Genomic DNA, 19,933 nt, shown 5'->3' with positions numbered 1-19,933 from the left:
AACAGTTTTATCAGTGCCATGGCGAGCCCAAGGTCACCCAGCTGGTTGCATGTGGGCGAGCGCAGAATCGAACCTGGCATGCCAGATTAGAAGTCCGCACTCCTAACCACTACACCAAACTGGCTAGGAGAAAATATCTATATTAAACTCTTTATAAAGTGTAGCTGAGTGGTTGAATGGGATCTGTAAGTTATGGCTCCAACCAATATATGTAAATTTTATCCTTTTTGGAGACCTCCTATGATATATGCCTAGGCTCACCACTCTTCGCTATTATATAATTCTGTGCTGAGAGTGTATCTTATGTGCGTCAGAAAAAAAGCTTGCTAGCCACACACTTTTATTAGGTTGAATTGTTGTGATTTATTACTTATTATTTATTTATTTAGAAAATGGATTTTAGTTTCTTCTCAATTTGTTTTTACCTTGCTATTAGAATATGAAATTTGTCTTCCAAATATGAAATCTCCTAGAATCTTCTTGGAATATTTCTTTCTGTATTTTTATTTTAGTAAGTATTTAAAACCTTTTGATATGTACAAAATTGTGTTTGAAGATAGCTCTTAAATTTTCCTTCAGTTTGCCAGTTCACATTTAGGTTTTGATTTTCCAAAAAATTAAGAGAGTTTCCTACTATATTTTTTGTTTTTGTTTTGGTAAAGTCTGTCATTTAGTAGTCATTCAAAGCACTTACAAATTGTACAGTCAAAAGAAAAAAGGTAATTAGGAACTACAAATGTACTAAGGTATAAAAGTAACTGAGACTTTTCACAATTTGGAAACATTTTTGTAGTCTCAAACATTAGTTAATAAAAACTCATAGTGGAGTGCTACACTGCAGATATAATGATGCAGACATAATAGATTTATGTATTTGGTAACTTGGACTCAGTATTTAGCTTTAGTATGTTTTAATGATGTGAAAGGGGCAGAATTTTAATATTAGTGCTTGAACTACATCTGTAGTGGAATATTCTAATAGTTGTCTGTCAATTTTGTATTTTAATCCAACCCTTTCTTCAAAGAACTCAGGTTTTTATGACAGAAAAGCTGTTTTGGTCCTTAGATAGATTCAGAGAAGATGGTTCTATAAGCGGCTATTGGCCATGGTGATTAAAGGGAACCTCCACATTTAGAGGCAGTCAACCTCTGAAACCTAATACCAGAAGGCAACATCAGGGAAAGGCCTCAGCCTTGAAGTAATTTACTGGAATCTAAAATGTATCCAGTTCTTCTTTGATATTTTCCTGTGTTGTAAGGGTTATTTTTGTTGCAGACCACCTAGTATTAACACATCTAGGTTATATAAGGGTTTAACATTTCTCAATAACTGTTTTCAGAAGGAAAAGAAATAGGAAAAATTTAGGAGACAATTGGGTAATTCAGAGAAAATTTAGGGTATAAATCTTTAAAAATCTAGTATTAAGAGGAAAAATTGTGATAAATAAAAATATGGGAGACAATTTGAATGTATTCATAAAGTGTAACAAATTGTCTTTATTTAGAATTGCAATAATGAAATATTAAAAGGAGACAATACATTACAATAATTTTTATTTAAGTTCAAGCCTTTATTTTTCTTACTTTTTCTGATCTTCCCTGATCTTTTACTGTTCCCAAACTAATACTGTTCCCTGATCTTTTACTATTCCCAAACTAATAGTAGTAACCCTTCAGAGACAAAAATATTCTGTTTAACATGCTTGTGCAACTGATGGAGCACCATCAATGACTGGTTGTTACCATGGACGTGGTGTGTTGCTTATCTGAAAAAAGCAGTGCCAGATATTTTCACTATGGCCCATTATGCACGGCCGACGAAACGGCGATTTCGGGTCACATGGAAAACGCGGAGGGGGAAGACGCGACGCATACCGGTTATACACGGGGCGGGGCGCGACGGCGGCAAAACCCAGAGTAACCGATTATGCACGCGCCGATCCGGGCGCCGCTTCTGGTTGCGCCCCGCTCACCCGGAAGCTGCGCTTTCTTCCGCGTTTCACTGACGCGGCTTTTTCAGCGGCATGCACCGAAGCTGCAGCCGGTTGCAGCCGGCTCCGTGCGTTATCCGTGATTTTAGTCGCCGCCATTCCACCCCGAATGTGCGCTAAAACCCCCGTGCATAATGGGTCTATGTCATTCATTGCCAACATCTGATTGCCTGCAGAATTCATTGTGCACTATTGAAGTGAAGTCTATTTTCTCAATGATTAACTGTTCTGGGAGTTCTGTGGTAAGAAGGATGAAGATTTTGAATGTTTGCATACTGAAGTTCATTGTCAAAAGACAGCTGTGTGAGATGCTTTTATGACCTTTTGACACTGGAAAGAGTGCATGTGTTGTTTTTTTGAGATACAAATGCTTTCCTCAGTGATGAACTCAAAGACATCAGGCAGGACATTGTTTATTTATCAGAACTATTTACAAAGTTCAGTGGAATGAATTTGCAGATGCAAGGAAACGAGGTCAATTGTGTTAAGGCCAAATCTCTTGTCATTACATTTATTTTAAAGTTAACTCTGTTCCAATGCAATATAGGCCATCAGTAGTTTAACCCGTTTCTGAGCTTGTCTGAGCTAGAAGAGAATGGTGAGATACAAGATGCTGATCTGCAAGGTTTTTTTGTGGCTATTTGGATATATTGCATGAAGCAATTTGTGGATCTTTTGGTGGACATTCCAGATTGGGTGATAAATCCATTTTCCGATACTATGGAAGTTGGACGAATTAAGTTACAAAATGACATTGAGCTGAAGCCAAAGTTTAAGAAATCATACACCAAGAGTTTTGGTTACAGAAGCAAATCCTTCACTACAGACAGTACTTAAGATGCTTCTTGTTGCATATCCAACATCATATTTGTTGTAATGTGGTTTTAGTATGGTCATCCAACTTCTCTCCAAGCAAAGAAATCTACTCCAGATTCCTAAATGTGGTGATTTAAGACTCCTGCTGAGTAACTTTAAACCAGGCATTGGGAAACTGGTTTCACTTCATCAAGTTGATCCATCGAATTAAGAATTTACTGAACAGTGAAGTAATTACTAAATATGTTATCTAAGATTCTTGCTAAATAACTGTGAGACTCTGAAAAGCTGGTATAACTGGATCAAGTTCATCAATTTTGCTGAATAAACTAAAAAGTTTTAATTGGATTTTGAATGAATGCAATTATTTGTTACTGTTTTGAATTTTATTATCTTCCTTAGTGAGCTGTGCAAACTGCTGAATAATGCTTTTTAGGGGGGAGGGGCAAGTCACTGGGGGTGAGTTTCTGGAAACAAGGGGCAGTGGTACACAAAAGTTTGAGAACCACTGGAATAAAGTATCCTATTTTATTCAAACACAAACAGTTGAGTGGGCTGTAATACATTTTTACTAAGTGACCTACCTTACAATGGCACTGCATCCTGTCCTGTGATGAAATCCGACTCCATTATGAGTTTGGTACTGTTTGGTTTTGGTTTTGCTGGGAAAATGCCCCCCCCCAGTTCTTTTCTAGGCTGAAAGACAGCATTCCTAGCATCCCAAGTCATCCAGTAAATTTCTCTGTTGCATCTCAGGGCCTTGCACATGCAAATAGAGAATTTTCCTCCCAAGGTAGAAAGATCAGAATGTTGGGGTGGTTTAACCATGGTTGTATGGCCCCACTGGACCGCATGTGCATCCCCAAAATAATGCTCTTCCTCAACTCCTTACCCATGCAACTTCTTTCTACTTTTCCATTTCTGAGCTTACCAGGGTGTGTCTTATGCATGCATCAATAAATAACAACTAGATTCACAAATTCCATTCTCATTACCAACAGACATCGGCTTGACTCTGACCCTGGTAAGCATTAACATTAGTTGCACTATGCTTGGTTTGTACAAAAAGAAGGGTGTAAGATTCACATGAAAGTAAGTAGGAAGGAGTAGAAGCAAATTGTCCTGGTGTTTGAAGGGATTTCATCTGGTAACATAGATGAGAAGAACGTATGTCTATTTGTTATTAAAGTGCTATGTGAAGAGGAGGGTTTTAATTAAATAATAAATATTATGTGCTATAATTACATCAGGCATATTATTTACCATCAAGTAGCAAAGTAACACTACCTGCCTATTCTGCAAATACTTTATCTGTGCTAGAATTGGAATGTAAAATGTTGTGGGCTGTAATATGTTTTATTTTGGTTTGTTGATTGCTGATGGAGCTCAGTGCATTTCACATTTACTTTCAGCCAGGTGTGAGGAAATGTAATAATTGAATACTGTTAAGGGAAGGGCTAGAGAATTGCCAGCACTCAAGGGCATCATAAAAAGTGAATGGCAAATAAGTAAACCAGAAGGTTATTATGGAAATTGAACTTGTCTAAGTTAACTCTATGGACAATACATTGGCTTTGTTGCACTGATTGGGATTTAAGTTACAGTTTTTTGTTGAAAATATTTTGTTGAAAATAAAGTATTTAATAACATGTGGCTAACTTAAAACATATAAAGTAAAAGCTGGTTCTCAAAGTAAATAACCCTGAAGGGAGATTGGATTCCCCTTTCTCTAGACAGGGTAGCTAAGCAGGTTCAAGGCTGCTGTTTTCTCTTACAGAGCATCTTACCACAAAATCTACACACACCAATTAGGAATGATGGGCCCTTAACACTATGCTTATTTGTACCCCTAAAAGAAGCTTTCTTCCCTAAGCTGACCCCAAGCCGTAACGGGGGGGGGGGGGTAGGGTTGGGGTTTGGTTTTTATTGTATTTTATTGTTTAAATTATAGCTGCCTAGAGCTGGCAGGTCTGGGAGCCGCGGTTAAGAAATAGAATAAATAAAATTTAAAAAAACAAAGAACTAAAAAGCCAAATAAAAGCCTGGCTAAGCTAGTGCTTCTTTCCAGAGCCACAAAATCCCTATCCAAAAAAAAAAAAGAAAAAAAAAGGAGGGGGAGTCTTCACCCTTCTTAAGCTGAGCCTGGTTCACCCCTTCCCATCCAGTAGAATTCCATGGGGTCTGATTGTCTGACAGTCACTTGAATTTGCATGAAGCCTAAATCAGCAGGATTGCTTTGCTACCCTGGAGAAGAGACTTTTAAGGATGATTACCACACTATAAATCTACTTTTGAGATCCTTTTCACCAGTATTCATTTACAAGTTGATAATTCTGCCAACACCTGCTTGTAAGAATTTATACATTAACTTAAGGTTAATTTCCATCTTTCCCTATGAAATGTGTGGGTGTATATTTCCAGTTGTCACTTGTACTTGTAGTTTGTAGCTTGGATTTCTTTTTGACTTACCTGTTCTGTTTGCTGTGTTTTTCCATTATATGTTCCCTGTCTGGGTCCTGTATACTCTTGTTGCTGTGATATTGGTAGCTGCTGAGTCAGCTGGAATTTGATGTGGACGTAGAAGGGGAAGAAGGGGAATGTAATCAGAGACTTTCCACTGATTCCAGTTGGAATATTTTTCCTTATGCACTTCTCTTTTGCAGATAAAATTTTACATTGGCACAGGGGGCTGTCTCTGAGTCAGTCCTCCTACACATTAGTCAGTTTCTCCCATTTCTGAACCTTGGACTACCAGTGTCCTGCTAATATTTGTGAGGGTTCTATCCAGCAGCACAGTAATACTGCATTCTATGGATGCGAGGGAATGATCTTACTCAGTTTGTTTCCTCACTGCAACCCTCTGGCTCACGTGCCTTTTTGGTCCTTGAGGGGGTCCTATCATCTCCCAACAATGTTTTTTTCTGATGTCACAGGAGGCTGCTCTGGACAGTCAGGAAAGCAGGGAAAGATGTTTTTCCATTTGCAGGAAAAATGTACTATTCAACCCATTACACTAGAGTAAAACTACTGTTGGTTCAGGATTTGTGTGGACGTGTGCCTGTGGAATGAAAATTGAGCTCAGAAGCATGTTTGAAAGATAAGGGAATGTTGAGAGTTATAGGCACCAGAACAGTAGTTCAACATTCATTAGGGGTCAGTGGTGTGTCTTTATTTATTTCACCAGTTATTTGTGCTGCTGACAAAGTGGTTGGCATGTATTCTCAACTGTCTTGTCCATGCATGCTCTGTCCTGCTGGTTTGCAAAGATCAAGACAATAGAGATGTGAAAAGGATCCTTGTGCTTCCAGGTGATACTTCCTCAACCAGAAGAGATTCTTTTCTTCTCTATTTGGCAGTTCGTGGCTTTACAAACGATTTAAGCACAGGTCCATCTGGACAGCTGGACTAATGAACACTTTTATAGGCTGCTAACTTTCATGAGATTATGTTGTAAGTTATAAGACCACGTGGCATGGAGTTCAAGATCAGTACTCAACCGGGTCTTTTCTTTTTTTTATACAGTTAAGACAAATTTTATTTCCCCTTAGACAATATATTCAATAAACATTTTCTCATTATTAAGTCGTCAGAAGCTGAGAATGAATGGAAGGTTCAGTGATTGCACCATAACTGTTGTCATTGGGGGAGGGGTGGGGACTATAGCCAAGGATCTGTACCATGCATTTGCCCTCCTGCTCTTATAGTAGGTAGTGCATGTTAAACAAAATTTACTGATTTTACTCATTATACACTTTGTTGATGCATTTGTTGTATTTTTGGGATCTTTGCTCCTATTATCACATTAGGAGATCAGACCTTTTTGAATTGTCACTTTCCATCGGTGAGCAATGTGGCATAAGCATTGTGTAATGACGAAGACACTGTGGAGATTCCGTATCTCAAATTCCACCTTTTCCTTCCGTCAAGCCCCCTTCCCCTCATCCCACTCTCTCACTCTTTCCTGCACTGTACCATACTGGCAGCATAACTATGATCTTCTCCCACACAACCCTTCTTCCCAGTATCCTGTTGACATTTTGGATCCTGGTTTTAACATTCAGTGTTTTATCAGGAGAGAATAAGCAAGTAATCAGCCGCAGCAGCAGACAGTCTCTGACGTGAGATCACAATGCTTCTGGTGCCGTTTGAGCAGGAAGCTTGAGAACTGGCTGGAGGAGTGTCTTTGGGTTTGTGCTTGTTTTCATTTTGTAGCAGACCAGCTTTATTGGCCACTTCCATCTGTCCAAGTCTATGCAGCTGTCTGTTGATTTGCTTATAACAAGGATTCTATTTATTTTAATTATTTCAGCCCTTTTGGAGGCAAGGAAGGAGACTGTTTTGTTCCTGTTTGCTTCCAACAAGCAAAATATAGGCCTAAATTTTTAATTAGCAAAAGTGAATGGCAAAAAGGGGAGGGGGGGCTGAGTAACGTAACAAGCCTCAGTGGAGAGCAGCCGGGATGTGTTGCCATGACAACAGGTTCAGCAGGCTGCCAGCTAGCGTGTCAATGGGCAGTGCAAGGAGGGAGCTTTCAAACAGCGCTTGCTAGCCACAATGTGATTGGTCACACCTCTGTTGTCTTTGTGTGGACCAGGGAATGCTGGGTAGGACCCAGAGTGAATGCTCAGTTTGTCTCAAAGCAGCGGTGAGGTAATGCTTTTGAATCTTTTGGGATTATGGACGGGATCTTTGAAAGGCTGCAGTGTAGATTATTTTCATTCCCTGTTTGAAGCAATTACCTTCCATATGCTTTATATGGTTTCCGTGTGTCTTTATACAGTAGGATGTGGGAATTGTCGGAGAGCAGTTTTAAGATTGATTAGTGATCGGACTGATTGATTTGATTTATTTTTTGGAAGGGGATGAGTTGCTTTTAAACACGAACACATCGTTCCAGCAGCATATGGAAAGAGGCTGGCCACTGCCTGTATAAATCACAATGAAAGGGATTGGAGGAGGTCTGGAGTTTCTGCTTTCCTTTTGGAAGGAGAGACCAAGTAATGCAGTGTCTGTGTTGCTTGGTTTCATGCAGGATATTAGAGAATATTAAAGTTAGCCACTTCTGTGATATTGTGAACAATCAATCCCAGTGGAAATCGGGAAATATTTCAAAATCATTCTAGAACCTTTTAGGGTTTGAAGGCTAATGCTTATTAACACTCATTGAAGAACCAATGAAATGATTATGCTTGAATGGGAGCACATTTGTTTTTGTGGATGTATCCAAGATTGAAAAATGTCCAAAAGACTTTTGTGTTGTTGCTTACAATTTGGCTGCAGCATCTGTAGGCAGGATGGTTAATTAAACCCAGGACCCCATGTTTTTACAGTGCATTTTTTAGGGTATAATTTTCATCCATAAGCTAAGATTGAAGTAACTGTATCCTGCGTTGATATAATTCCCTGATTGTTGTTCGCATTATATATATCTCTATGTTAAACAAGGTTAAGTCAATATTTGCCCTGGGCATTTGCACATGCAAATCTGATCATTATACAGCATGCTACTTTGTTCTGGTTCTCCAGGTGCACATTCACATATTATTCTTATTAGGTGTGCACTTCAGTGTGTGCAAGAGGCACAACCTCCCCAAACCATCTTGGAGTCAGATAGCGGAAAGGCACGTTTTATAAATAAACAAATGAAAAAGTTGGGAGCAGTTGTGGTGAAGAGACATTGTTCATATATGGCACAAGCCTGTTTAAAACATCCTCCTTTAGTGCTAGCCATTTTACTGTTACACCGTTTTTCTGCTGATGTTGAAGAATGCTCAGAACTATTCATTTGGAATGAGGTATTCTGTCTCTTGAGTATTTGCTGTCTTATGATGGCTGTATAGGATTCCCCCTAGCACTTTACTGTGGGTGATTGTCTGCAAAGGGATATTTCCCTTCCCATGGAATGGAAGTGGGTGCGGCTAGGCTTCCTGCCAAGGGGCTTTCTTGTTGTGGAAAACAGACTTCAAATATATAGGGGACGCTATTTGCTACTTGGATCACACAAGCAGAGAACCCAAAAAGACTTGCTGAGGGCAGCACATTTTCTTCTTCTTCTTCTTCACTATTTTCTCCTCCTCTTCCCTGAAAGCCATGCTAACCTTTCCCCTTTTCCTGCTTCCTTTCCTTTTCACCCACCCACAAGCCACCTAACATTTATCTACACTCTTGTTTTCATTTCTCCCTCTTTCCCTCCCTATCCCAGGCAGACTCTACCTGGGTAACTACAGTCCCCATCTGCGATGCCAGCCACCAGGCCATGCCCAGTTTCACAGTGATGATCTAACAAATACATATGTGTGTAGGGCACCTAATTTCCCCCTGTATCCCCTTTCCCTCCTCCTGGTAACCCCCAAACCCACACCTTTCTCCTTTCCCACATACCAACAAACCTACTTTTTAATCTGCCCCATCTTTTTTTCATTTATGCTCCACCTTTTTCCACAGTGGGGACCCAAAGGAGCTTGCATCATTCCTCTCCTCTTCCTTGAGAGGCAGCTTGGTGTAGTGGTTAGGAGTGCAGACTTCTAATCTGGCATGCCGGGTTCGATTCTGCGCTCCCCCACATGCAGCCAGCTGGGTGACCTTGGGCTCGCCACGGCACTGATAAAGCTGTTCTGACCGAACAGTGATATCAGGGCTCTCTCAGCCTCACCCACCCCACAGGGTGTCTGTTGTGGGGAGAGGAATGGGAAGGCGACTGTAAGCCGCTTTGAGCTTCCTTCGGGTAGGGAAAAGCGGCATATAAGAACCAACTCTTCTTCTTCTTCTTTAATCTTCATTGGTAGTTTAGGCTGACAGACTAACCTTCCATGGCAGAGGGGTTATTTGAACCCAGATCTCCCAGATTTGGCCACTTTGAAGATTATTTCAGAGCTTGGTTAGTTGTCACTAGGATCAATTCAAGGTGCTGGTTATTGCCTTCAAAGCTGCCCTAGGACATATACACCTAATTAAACTTCCCACTATTTACCCTCATTCCTGCAGTGCTGTTCAGTCTTTTCATTTTGGTGCTCTCTCTCATATATATGTCCTTATGGCAACAGGTAGGGTCATGAGCTTTTTCTGTGGTAGGTCCATTCCTCAGGAATGGTTTACCACAGGGCAGGTGGAGGGAGGGAACACTTACTCTCTGCATTCAAGGATGCCAATGATACAGTTTTATTTCAGAGGACATTTGGTGGTGGAGGGTAAACTGTTGGGCAAATCTGGCTGTATTTTTATCCAGTGTAGAGTTTCACCTTGTTGATGGGCTGTTATATTGAGGGATTTGTGTCCGTGTGTCAATTTGTTTTTTAAGCACTTGAGACTAAGGAGATGATGCAGGATATAGCTATTTTAAATCAAACTCTATGCAACCTCCCATCAAAGCATAAGAAGAAAACCAGGGCCCAAAAAACACACAAAACTCCTCTAGAGCTAGGACATTCAAAATTCTGCTGGGGAGAGACTTATGACACATTGTAGTGGATTCCAGGAGTGTCCTGTGATAGGGATCCACAGACAGCACAACAATCATCATTGCAGGGAAAGATGTGAAACAGACTAGCTGGCGAGGCCCGGGAATAGCAATTTTGCAGCAACCTGGGCCTCATGGGGAGTATTCCCTGGGGCATTTTCTGGCTGGTTCAGTTGAGAAGATAATTTAGCTCTTGCTCCCTTCCTCTCCTGTTACTGGAACTGCAGTTCTAACCTTGCTGTAGTTTTACTAGCCAACAATTTGTTAAGTGACTACGTTAATGTAAGAAAGTAGCTGAGTTGTTTTTTTTTTTAAGAGAAGGACTACTTGGCTTAGTAAACAGCTTCCTGAATAATTAGGAAAATAGCATGCATCACAGAGTGAAATAATACTCTAGGACTGTTTATGCACTGGAGGTTTCATGCTGGGCTGCAGGCTGGAGTTTTTAATCATGGCAGGTTGCCCCACCTCTTCCTGCACCCACACATGGGAGCATTTGGCCTGGTGCACCTCATCCGCCCCTGATTTGTGCTCCTGCATGGGAGCCGGGGCAGTGAAGTTCCCAGTGCATAAATGGTCTAGGAGATTCCTGATCTGTTACAGCAGTGGTCCCCAACCTGCGGGCCGCGGCCCGGTGCCGGGCCGCAGCTCCCTCTCCCCCCTCCCCCCCGCAGTAAAAAACTTCCCAGGCCGCAAGCTTGCGGCCCGGGAAGCTACTTACTGCGGGAGGGCGGGGAGAAGGAATCGGGGCCGGGCTGCGCCTGTGCAGGCCACGCCCGCGCAGCCCGATCCGCAGGCGTGGCCCGCGGGTGCGGCCCGATCCACAGGCGTGGCTCGCGGGCACGGCCCGATCCGCGGGCATGGCTTCCGGGCGCGGCCTGATCTGCGGGCGCGGCCCGATCCGCGGGTGCGGCTCGTGGGCGCGGCCGGGCGCGGCTCGATGCGCGGGCGCGACCCGAGGGCACGGCCAGAAGCGTGGGCGTGGCACGATGCCCTGCCGGTCCCAAGCCTAATAAAGGTTGGGGACCACTGTGTTACAGGAATAGGTAAAAAAGCCACAGGTATAGTTGAGAATGTTGAAAAATCCCAACACGCTTGCAAGTGTACATGTTTTGAGTTCTGATTAAAGGTTTTTCCTTTCTCGGCAGCCACATTTTTAAAATGGATCCTGATTGAAGGCTGATCTGTGAAGTATGTTTCCATCTGTGGCCCCTCCATGGTGGAATATATGTTATCTATTAATGCCAAAATTACTATGAGAGATCTTTTCTTGATCACACCTCTCAAGCCACCTCTCAAGCCAATACTAGATGGCCTGTATGGCCCCTTCCAACTCTATGATTCTATGAGCATGTTTCAGCTACTCTAACCATGTGTATTATCACTACTATAAAGTAAAATATTGCCTGAAGGAGTAAATGTGTTCCTTAAATAAATAGAGGATCTATATTCTTTGATGACAGTTGCATTCAGGTTTTTATACATATGATGATTTTAAATTCCTTTTCTGGGGAGTGGTTGGTGGATTTCTTCAGGCCTGTGCTGCTATAATGTTTCTCTCTAGATCAGCACGAGACCCAAACTATCCTTGTGATGATATCAAATGCTTACCTTGAGGGATCCATGGTCAATCTCAGATTGGGGAGAGCTGTGTTCATATCACCAGGTTCTGAAATTCAGTGAATGACCTTGGACAAGTCATTGTCCTCGCCAACTTCATAAGACTGCTGAGAGGATTAAAAGAAAGGAAACATTTCACACCTAGCATTTCTGGGAAAGATGCTTGAAAGGGCTGTCATGGACCAAATATCAACATTTCTGGAAGAAGCTGCAGTCCTGGACCCATCCCAGTCAGGACATCCCATGTGCACCAATTTTTGTTCCTTGGAAGAAGAACTGGATAAAGTATTAAATAACAGCGGTGCCCAGCAGCACATTCACCCTGCTTGAGACATTACTTTCCACCCTTTGTTACCTTCTTCATACCTCAGTGCAAATCCCTGCTTCTCACTGTATGTGCTAGAGAGGGAAGGAGTTGGTGGTTTGTGCTTTTGCATGATAATGATAATATCTATTTTGGAGTTCCAGAAATGATCCTGAATAAATCAGAGGAGTGGACTGGGTATGTACCATGCAATATCAAACTATGATAACAGCTTGGGAATACTGTTGAATCCCACATTTCTTGCTAAAACAGCAAGTTAACAAAGTGACCAAGACTCTGTTTGTTTGTTTTTCAATTGGCTGTATTAGCACTAAATTCTCCTAAGTCTAATCTTTTAAGGGCAGCCATGAGCACAGCAATAGAGTTGAAAACCGAAAGTACAAATTTTATTATTGTAACGGGTTGGGTTTAGTGATGGCTTCTACAAACAGAAGGCTTTTCTGCCAGCAAAACAGAATCTACCTGCCTTTCTTTTCCTGATGCAAGTCACTGAGCTACAAGAAATACAATTCTGGGCATACAGGGGATTGTCTGGAACCAGATTTGAGGTGTGAGTCTGAGTCTGCAGTAACGAAGACTGCCCCATCTTTTTTTCACTAGTCCGGAAAAATGGTGAAGATGGAGTTAAATGCAGAATTAATACCATTTAGCTAGTTTGGTTTTTTATGCAGATAGAGCAGTCCATAACTTGGTGGTAAGGTTATCATCCTGCGAAATGTTACGTGCGGGTAGTGACTATACCCAGCTAAAGACTGTGTTATGCGCCCATTCTCTTTATCCATGTCTACGCAGGCTGTGAATGTTCATTTTCCCAGAGCTGTGCACTATGTAACCCTTTCCACAGAATACAACGACCTTTCTCCTACTACTCCAACGTTTGAAGCCATCTTCCAACCTAACAAGTCTTCCTGCAACTGAAATGGTACTTCCAGTGGTGGAGGAGCCATTTAATTTGGAGAGATATTCTTTCGACTTTGCTGAGTGGAGTGGCAACTTCTGGTGCATATTTTCATGGCTGAAATCCAGCTCGCTATATGCCCAGACCTGTCCTTAACTTCTCTTTCTCATATATGAACGTTTAACACATGCCAGCCAAGCAAATACAAAACTTGTGTGGAGAGCACCTTCACATACTGACCTCATTCTGAACGTTGCCGCCTTTGTCAGGAACAAGAGAAACAGCAGTCCCACTGGATTTTCTGGATTTTGAATCCATTTGACATTTGTCTCGTGTTTTCAGGGCTCTCTCTTTGGTGCATGCATGTCAAAGCCAATAGGCTGCTGAAAATTGAGCTTGCAAGAACTTGTTCCCCAGTTTGAATCTTTGATTCATGAGAAACGTGGATGCACTGAATTCTTTTCAGCATTAGTGGTCTGAAGTTTGTTTTTCCACAATGGGAAATGTTTAAGAAGCTGTGGTTATACTCAAGGTTGGTAAGTTAATCCAGTCCCCAAGAGAGAACTACTTGTACAGATATTTCCAGTCTTGGTCAAGGTCTGGCATTTGTATTTTCCTTGAAGAAACTTGTCTAAGATTTAAATTTGTAACCAGTTAGTGATCCCTGCAATTAGGGTTTTGGGGGGAGTAGGCAGGTCATTGTGTTTTTGCTGTACAGCGCAGCTAAGCCGCTCTCCAAAAGCTGAGTTGCAAAAACAAAGAAATGTGCACTTGAAGCAATGGGAAAGCTGAAGTGTTATTTCACAGAGCCATGACTCATTTCAGCTTACAAAGGATTCTGGGTAGGGTAGTAAGTAGCCAGGTTGGCTGATCTTTTTCTATGACTTCACTTTGCAGCGAACCAGGCAGAAGATGAGTGACACTGCAGAATCCTGAGGCATTGCAGCGTTCCCATGAAAGTGCCTCACTTCCAGAGAGTAGGAGTAAAACGTGTTGAATTCAGTTGTTTTCAAAATACTGAAGGGAAAGATTATATATTTTGAAGTAAATGGGGAATTGCATTCCTGAGATCCCTTCCAGTCAACTTGCAATTTTGTTTTGCTTGAGCTCAACATCTACTAAGTATTGCTGAATTCTTTAATCTTATGAGCTATTACAGGTAATGTGCTCTTTATTGTAGCCTGATGATTTGAAGATGAGGCATGTGTTGCAGTGCTAACCTAAAACCATATATGTCATCTTGCAGATATAGTGGATTCGGGTGGTCGTCTTTACTCTCACGTAGGCCTTTCTGTTGGATTATTATGTCTCTGTAACCTTTGAGCAAAAGAAAGAGTTTTATATATTAAATGCATTCCATTTTACTGGGCTGTGTGATTTAGATATGCATTGATTCTTTAAATTTCAGAATGCTATAATTTGAGTTAGGGGTATATTTAGGATTTATTGGGTTTTGCAAAGAAAATGCTTTATATTTTAAACAAATTTGCCTTGCCTAGATACTGAATTTATTACATTCTATATGGGTGGAATATCTTATTGGGATCATTCACTCTATATGAATAAATATATTTACATATGTATCATATTGTTGTGGATATACATTCCAGATGAAAAAGGATGTTTATAGAATTTAGTTATGTTAATGATTTCAGGACTTAGAGTGACAACAGTGTGTTACTATATGGGGTTCCTTATATATAAAATAATAAGCAAAAAACTATAGATCAACTGTGTGCTTTTCATGTAATTATTGGGATCCAGAAGTTCCAAAATCATAAGTAGCCCAATGTTAAGAGTATCACAAATGATTAGTGTTTTGCCAGTCCTTTGGAAGAAGAAGTTTTCACCTCTCCAGTGCATGCTGCATTCTACATTTCTTTCTCTGGTTTGCATACCATTGGTGGTGATGGTGAGAAATGCCGTCAAGTTGCAGGCAACTTATGAAGATCCCATAGGATTTTCAAGGCAAGAGACATTCAGAAGTGGTTTGTTATTGCCTGTCTCTGCATAGCAACCTTGGACTTCTATGGTCATCTCCTAAGTAGTAACCAGGGCTGTCCCTGTTTAGCTTCCGAGATCTGATGGGATTGGGCTAGGCTGGGCTACTCAGATCAGGGCTTGTAGATCTTTAGCATCATTTATATAGGGAGATGGTGAGCTCCCACTTGTTAGCAATCTTCAAGCAGTGGAGATGAACAATCATTTGTCAGGGATGCTTTAGACTGATCTTTCATTGAGTAGGCAGTTGGAATAGATGGCCTTTATGGCCCCTCCTGACTGTGATTCTTCATCTGCTTAGTTTATGCCGAATCATGTACAAAGAGACTATTTGCCAACTATTTTGGCTGTTTTTGCAATTGCAAATATTTGAACAGGAGTAACTTTCTCATCTTGTACTAAGAATGCCAAACATGTTCTGTTTAGCTGCTTTAGCATTCATATATATGCAAATACCGTAGAGTATTGACTTAAAAGGAAGGTTCAGAACATAGTTATGTTGGACTGGGCAAAACAGTTTTAGTTTTAAATGGTAGACATAATGCTAGTAAAATGCACACATAGCTCCTTTCTGCAAATGGTTATGCATTTGCCAGAGCTGTAGCCTGGATGAGGTTGAAGAGTGCACACTGAGCAGTTCAGGGACTAATATGCTCTAGCCCAGGGGTAGTCAAACTGTGGCCCTCCAGATGTCCATGGACTACAATTCCCATGAGCCCCTGTTAGCGAATGCTGGCAGGGGCTCATGGGAACTGTAGTCCATGGACATCTGGAGGGCCGTAGTTTGACTACCCCTGCTCTAGCCTCTCTAAGGCACGAGATGCAGCTCTATAGATCTTTGCAGGATCATGGACCTGGTGACAGGAAAGGGAGGGACTCTTAGTTCCTTATATAATCTTGCAATTGAGTCTCAGCCTTTGCTGATTTAACATTTCCTTTCAATCAGCTTGTGCTTTAACCTGACCCATAGCCCCCACCCTGCTTGTTTCTTGCCTACTTGTTTATCATTTGATCATTTGGTGTTTTAAAATATGTTTGATATCTTGGAAATTTTGGGTAGATCTGCCAAGTGTTTTAAGGTAAGGGTACAGATATGTACCCCCTTCAAGGATCGCTGCCTTGTTGTGGCAAGGGGGCTTGCGTAGTTCAGTGAAGCTATGAGCTATGCCGTGCAGGGCCACCCAAGACGGACAGGTCATAGCTGAGAGCTCTGACAAAAGGTGATCCACTGGAGAAGGAAATGGCAAACCACTCCAGTATCTTTGCCATGAAAACTCTATGGACAGTTCCAATAGGCATAACGATATGACGCTGGAAGATGAGCCCCTCAGGTCGGAAGGTGTCCAATATGCTACTGGGGATGAGCAGACGGCTAGTACGAGTAGCGCCAGAATGAATGAAGCGGCTGGGCCAAAGCCGAAAGGACGCTCAGTTGTGGAAGTAACTGGTGGCGAAAAGACAGTCCGATGCTGTAAAGATTTTTATTCCATAGGAACCTGGAACGTCAGATCCATGAATCAAGGCAAGCTGGACGTGGTTAAACAAGAAATGAGAAGACTGAACATCGACATTTTAGGAATCAGTGAACTAAAATGGACAGGAATGGGTGAATTTAATTCAGATGACCATCAGGTATACTACTGTGGACAAGAATCTCGCAGAAGAAATGGAGTAGCCTTCATAATCAATAAGAGAGTAGGAAAAGCAGTCTTGGGATACAATCCCCAAAATGACAGAATGATCTCAGTTCGAATCCAAGGCAAACCATTCAACATCACAGTGATCCAGGTCTACGCCCCAACCACTGCTGCTGAAGAGGATGAAGTTGATCAGTTCTATGAAGCCCTACAACACCTTCTAGAAGCAACGCCCAAAAATGATGTGCTTATCATCATGGGGGATTGGAATGCTAAAGTAGGAAGCCAAAAGATAACCGGGATAACAGGCAAGTTTGGCCTTGGAGTACAAAATGAAGCAGGGCACAGGCTGGTAGAATTTTGTCAAGAGAATACAATGGTCATAGCAAACACTCTTTTCCAGCAACCCAAGAGACGACTCTACACATGGACATCACCAGACGGTCAACACAGAAATCAGATTGACTATGTGCTCTGCAGCCAAAGATGGAAAAGTTCTATCCAGTCAATAAAAACAAGACCAGGAGCTGATTGTGGTTCAGATCATGAGCTTCTTGTTGCAAAATTTAGGCTTAAATTGAAGAAAGTAGGGAAAAGCACTAGGCCACTCAGGTATGAACTAAATCATATCCCTGACGAATACACAGTGGAGGTGACAAATAGATTTAAGGAATTAGATCTGATAGACAGAGTGCCTGAAGAACTATGGACGGAGGTTCGCAACATTGTACAAGAGGTAGCAACTAAAACCATCCCAAAGAAAAAGAAATGCAAGAAATCAAAATGGCTGTCTGAGGAAGCTTTACAAATAGCTAAGGAGAGAAGGGAAGTGAAAGGCAAGGGAGAAAGAGAAAGATACACCCAATTGAATGCAGAATTCCAGAGAAAAGCTAGAAGAGATAAGAATGCCTTCTTAAATGAACAGTGCAAACAAATAGAAGAAAACAATAGAATGGGGAGGACCAGAGATCTTTTCAAGAAAATTGGAGATATGAAGAGAATGTTTCATGCAAAGATGGGTATGATAAGGGACCAAAATGGTAGGGACCTCACAGAAGCAGAAGAGATCAAACAAAGGTGGCAAAATTATACAGAAGAACTATACAAGAGCGAGCTTAACATCCCTGATGACCACAATGGGGTAGTTACTGACCTGGAGCCAGACATCCTGGAATGTGAAGTCAAATGGGCCTTAGGAAGTCTGAGCAACAATAAAGCTAGTGGTAGTGACAGCATTCCAGTTGAACTATTCAAAATCTTAAAGGACGATGCAGTAAAAGTGCTACACTCAATATGCCAGCAAATTTGGAAAACTCAACAATGGCCACAGGATTGGAAAAGGTCAGTTTACATTCCAATCCCAAAGAAGGGCAATGCCAAAGAATGTTCAAACTACCGCACCATCGCACTAATTTCTCATGCTAGCAAAGTTATGCTCAAAATCCTACAAGCTAGGCTCCAGCAATACGTGGACCGAGAACTTCCAGAAGTACAGGCAGGATTTCGAAGAGGCAGAGGAACTAGAGATCAAATTGCCAACATACGCTGGATCATGGAGAAAGCTAGGGAGTACCAGAAGAACGTCTACTTCTGCTTCATTGACTATGCTAAAGCCTTTGATTGTGTGGAGCACAACAAATTGTGGCAAGTTCTTAAAGAGATGGGAATACCAGAACATCTTATTTGTCTCTTGAGAAATTTATATGCAGGTCAAGAAGCAACAGTGAGAACTGAACATGGAATCACTGACTGGTTCCAAATTGAGAAAGGAGTTCGGCAAGGCTGTATACTGTCGCCTTGCCTATTTAACTTGTATGCAGAGCACATCATGAGAAATGCGGGATTAGAGGAGTCACAAATTGGGATCAAGATTGCAGGGAGAAATATCAACAACCTCAGATATGCAGATGGTACCACTCTAATGGCAGAAAGTGAAGAGGAACTAAAGAGCCTGTTGATGCGGGTGAAGGAGGAGAGTGCCAAAGTTGGCTTGAAACTCAACATCAAGAAAACAAAGATCATGGCATCCGGCCCTCTCAATTCCTGGCAAATAGAAGGGGAAGAAATGGAGATAGTGACAGATTTTATTTTCCTGGGCTCCAAGATCACTGCAGATGGGGACTGCAGCAAAGAAATTAAAAGACGCTTGCTCCTGGGGAGGAAAGCTATGGCAAATCTAGACAGCATCCTAAAAAGCAGAGACATCACCCTGCCAACAAAAGTGCGTTTAGTCAAGGCTATGGTCTTCCCAGTTGCAATGTATGGCTGCGAACGTTGGACCATAAGGAAGGCCGAGCGTCAAAGAATTGAGGCTTTTGAACTCTGGTGCTGGAGAAGACTCTTGCGAGTCCCTTGGACTGCAAGGCGAACAAACCAGTCAGTCCTAGAGGAGATCAGCCCTGACTGCTCTTTAGAAGGCCAGATCCTGAAGATGAAACTCAAATATTTTGGCCACCTCATGAGAAGGAAGGACTCCCTGGAGAAGAGCCTAATGCTGGGAGAGATCGAGGGCAAAAGAAGAAGGGGACGACAGAGAATGAGGTGGATGGATGGAGTCATTGAAGCAGTAGGTGCAAACTTAAATGGACTCCGGGGAATGGTAGAGGACAGGAAGGCCTGGAGGATCATTGTCCATGGGGTCGCGATGGGTCGGACACGACTTCGCACATAACAACAACAACAACAACAACAGATATGTAGACTCTTAGATATTCTGTGTACATTTCTCAGGTTGGCAACTTTCAGTCCATTATGATTGATGATCTGCTTTTGGTCTCCTCTTGTTCAGAGGACTTTTTTGTTATACCCATTCAGCTTCTCTGTAGTTCCAGTGGATGAGATATCATAGGTGTTTGCATGCTGGAATAAAATTGTGTTCTGAGTAATTTCTGTTTCCATAATTATCACAGGATTCAAGTCCTGTTAAAAGGCTGACTGTCATAGTTAAAAACATTCTGATGCATGAAGAGCCTGTATTTTAGGGTTGCAGAGAAAGCAATAGCTTTTTTTCTCTAAGACAATAAAGGTTGCTTAATTTCCGAAGGCAGAATATATTGAATCATGGAGTCAGAAGGTGTCATACAGACCATCTAGTCCAACCCGCTGCTCAATACAGGTTCAGCCTAAAGCATCCCTAACAAGTGTCTGTTCAGCCACTGCCCGAAGACTGCCAGTGCGGGGGAGCTTAAC

General features: G+C 41.8%; 1 protein-coding gene across 8 annotated transcripts in view; it reads left to right on the top strand.

Annotated features, from left to right (window-relative positions):
- STOX2 (storkhead box 2) overlaps positions 1-19,933 on the top strand; it is a 140,534-nt gene that overhangs the window by 75,550 nt on the left and 45,051 nt on the right. Inside the window, exon 1 of one of the 8 annotated variants that reach the window (XM_077302302.1) lies at positions 7,398-7,457. The exons of 6 other annotated variants lie outside the window; for them this stretch is intronic. The gene's annotated coding sequence lies outside the window, so the exon portion shown is untranslated. Of the gene's footprint in view, positions 1-7,397; positions 7,458-14,156; positions 14,266-19,933 lie in introns of those variants that run through there. One more of the 8 variants, XM_077302303.1, reaches the window with a different exon arrangement.

Source organism: Paroedura picta, chromosome 10, assembly GCF_049243985.1.
Source record: "Paroedura picta isolate Pp20150507F chromosome 10, Ppicta_v3.0, whole genome shotgun sequence".
In the NCBI taxonomy this organism is placed as follows: domain Eukaryota; kingdom Metazoa; phylum Chordata; class Lepidosauria; order Squamata; family Gekkonidae; genus Paroedura; species Paroedura picta.
Note: the sequence above shows the minus strand (reverse complement) of the source record. Positions and strands in the feature narration are given on the sequence as shown.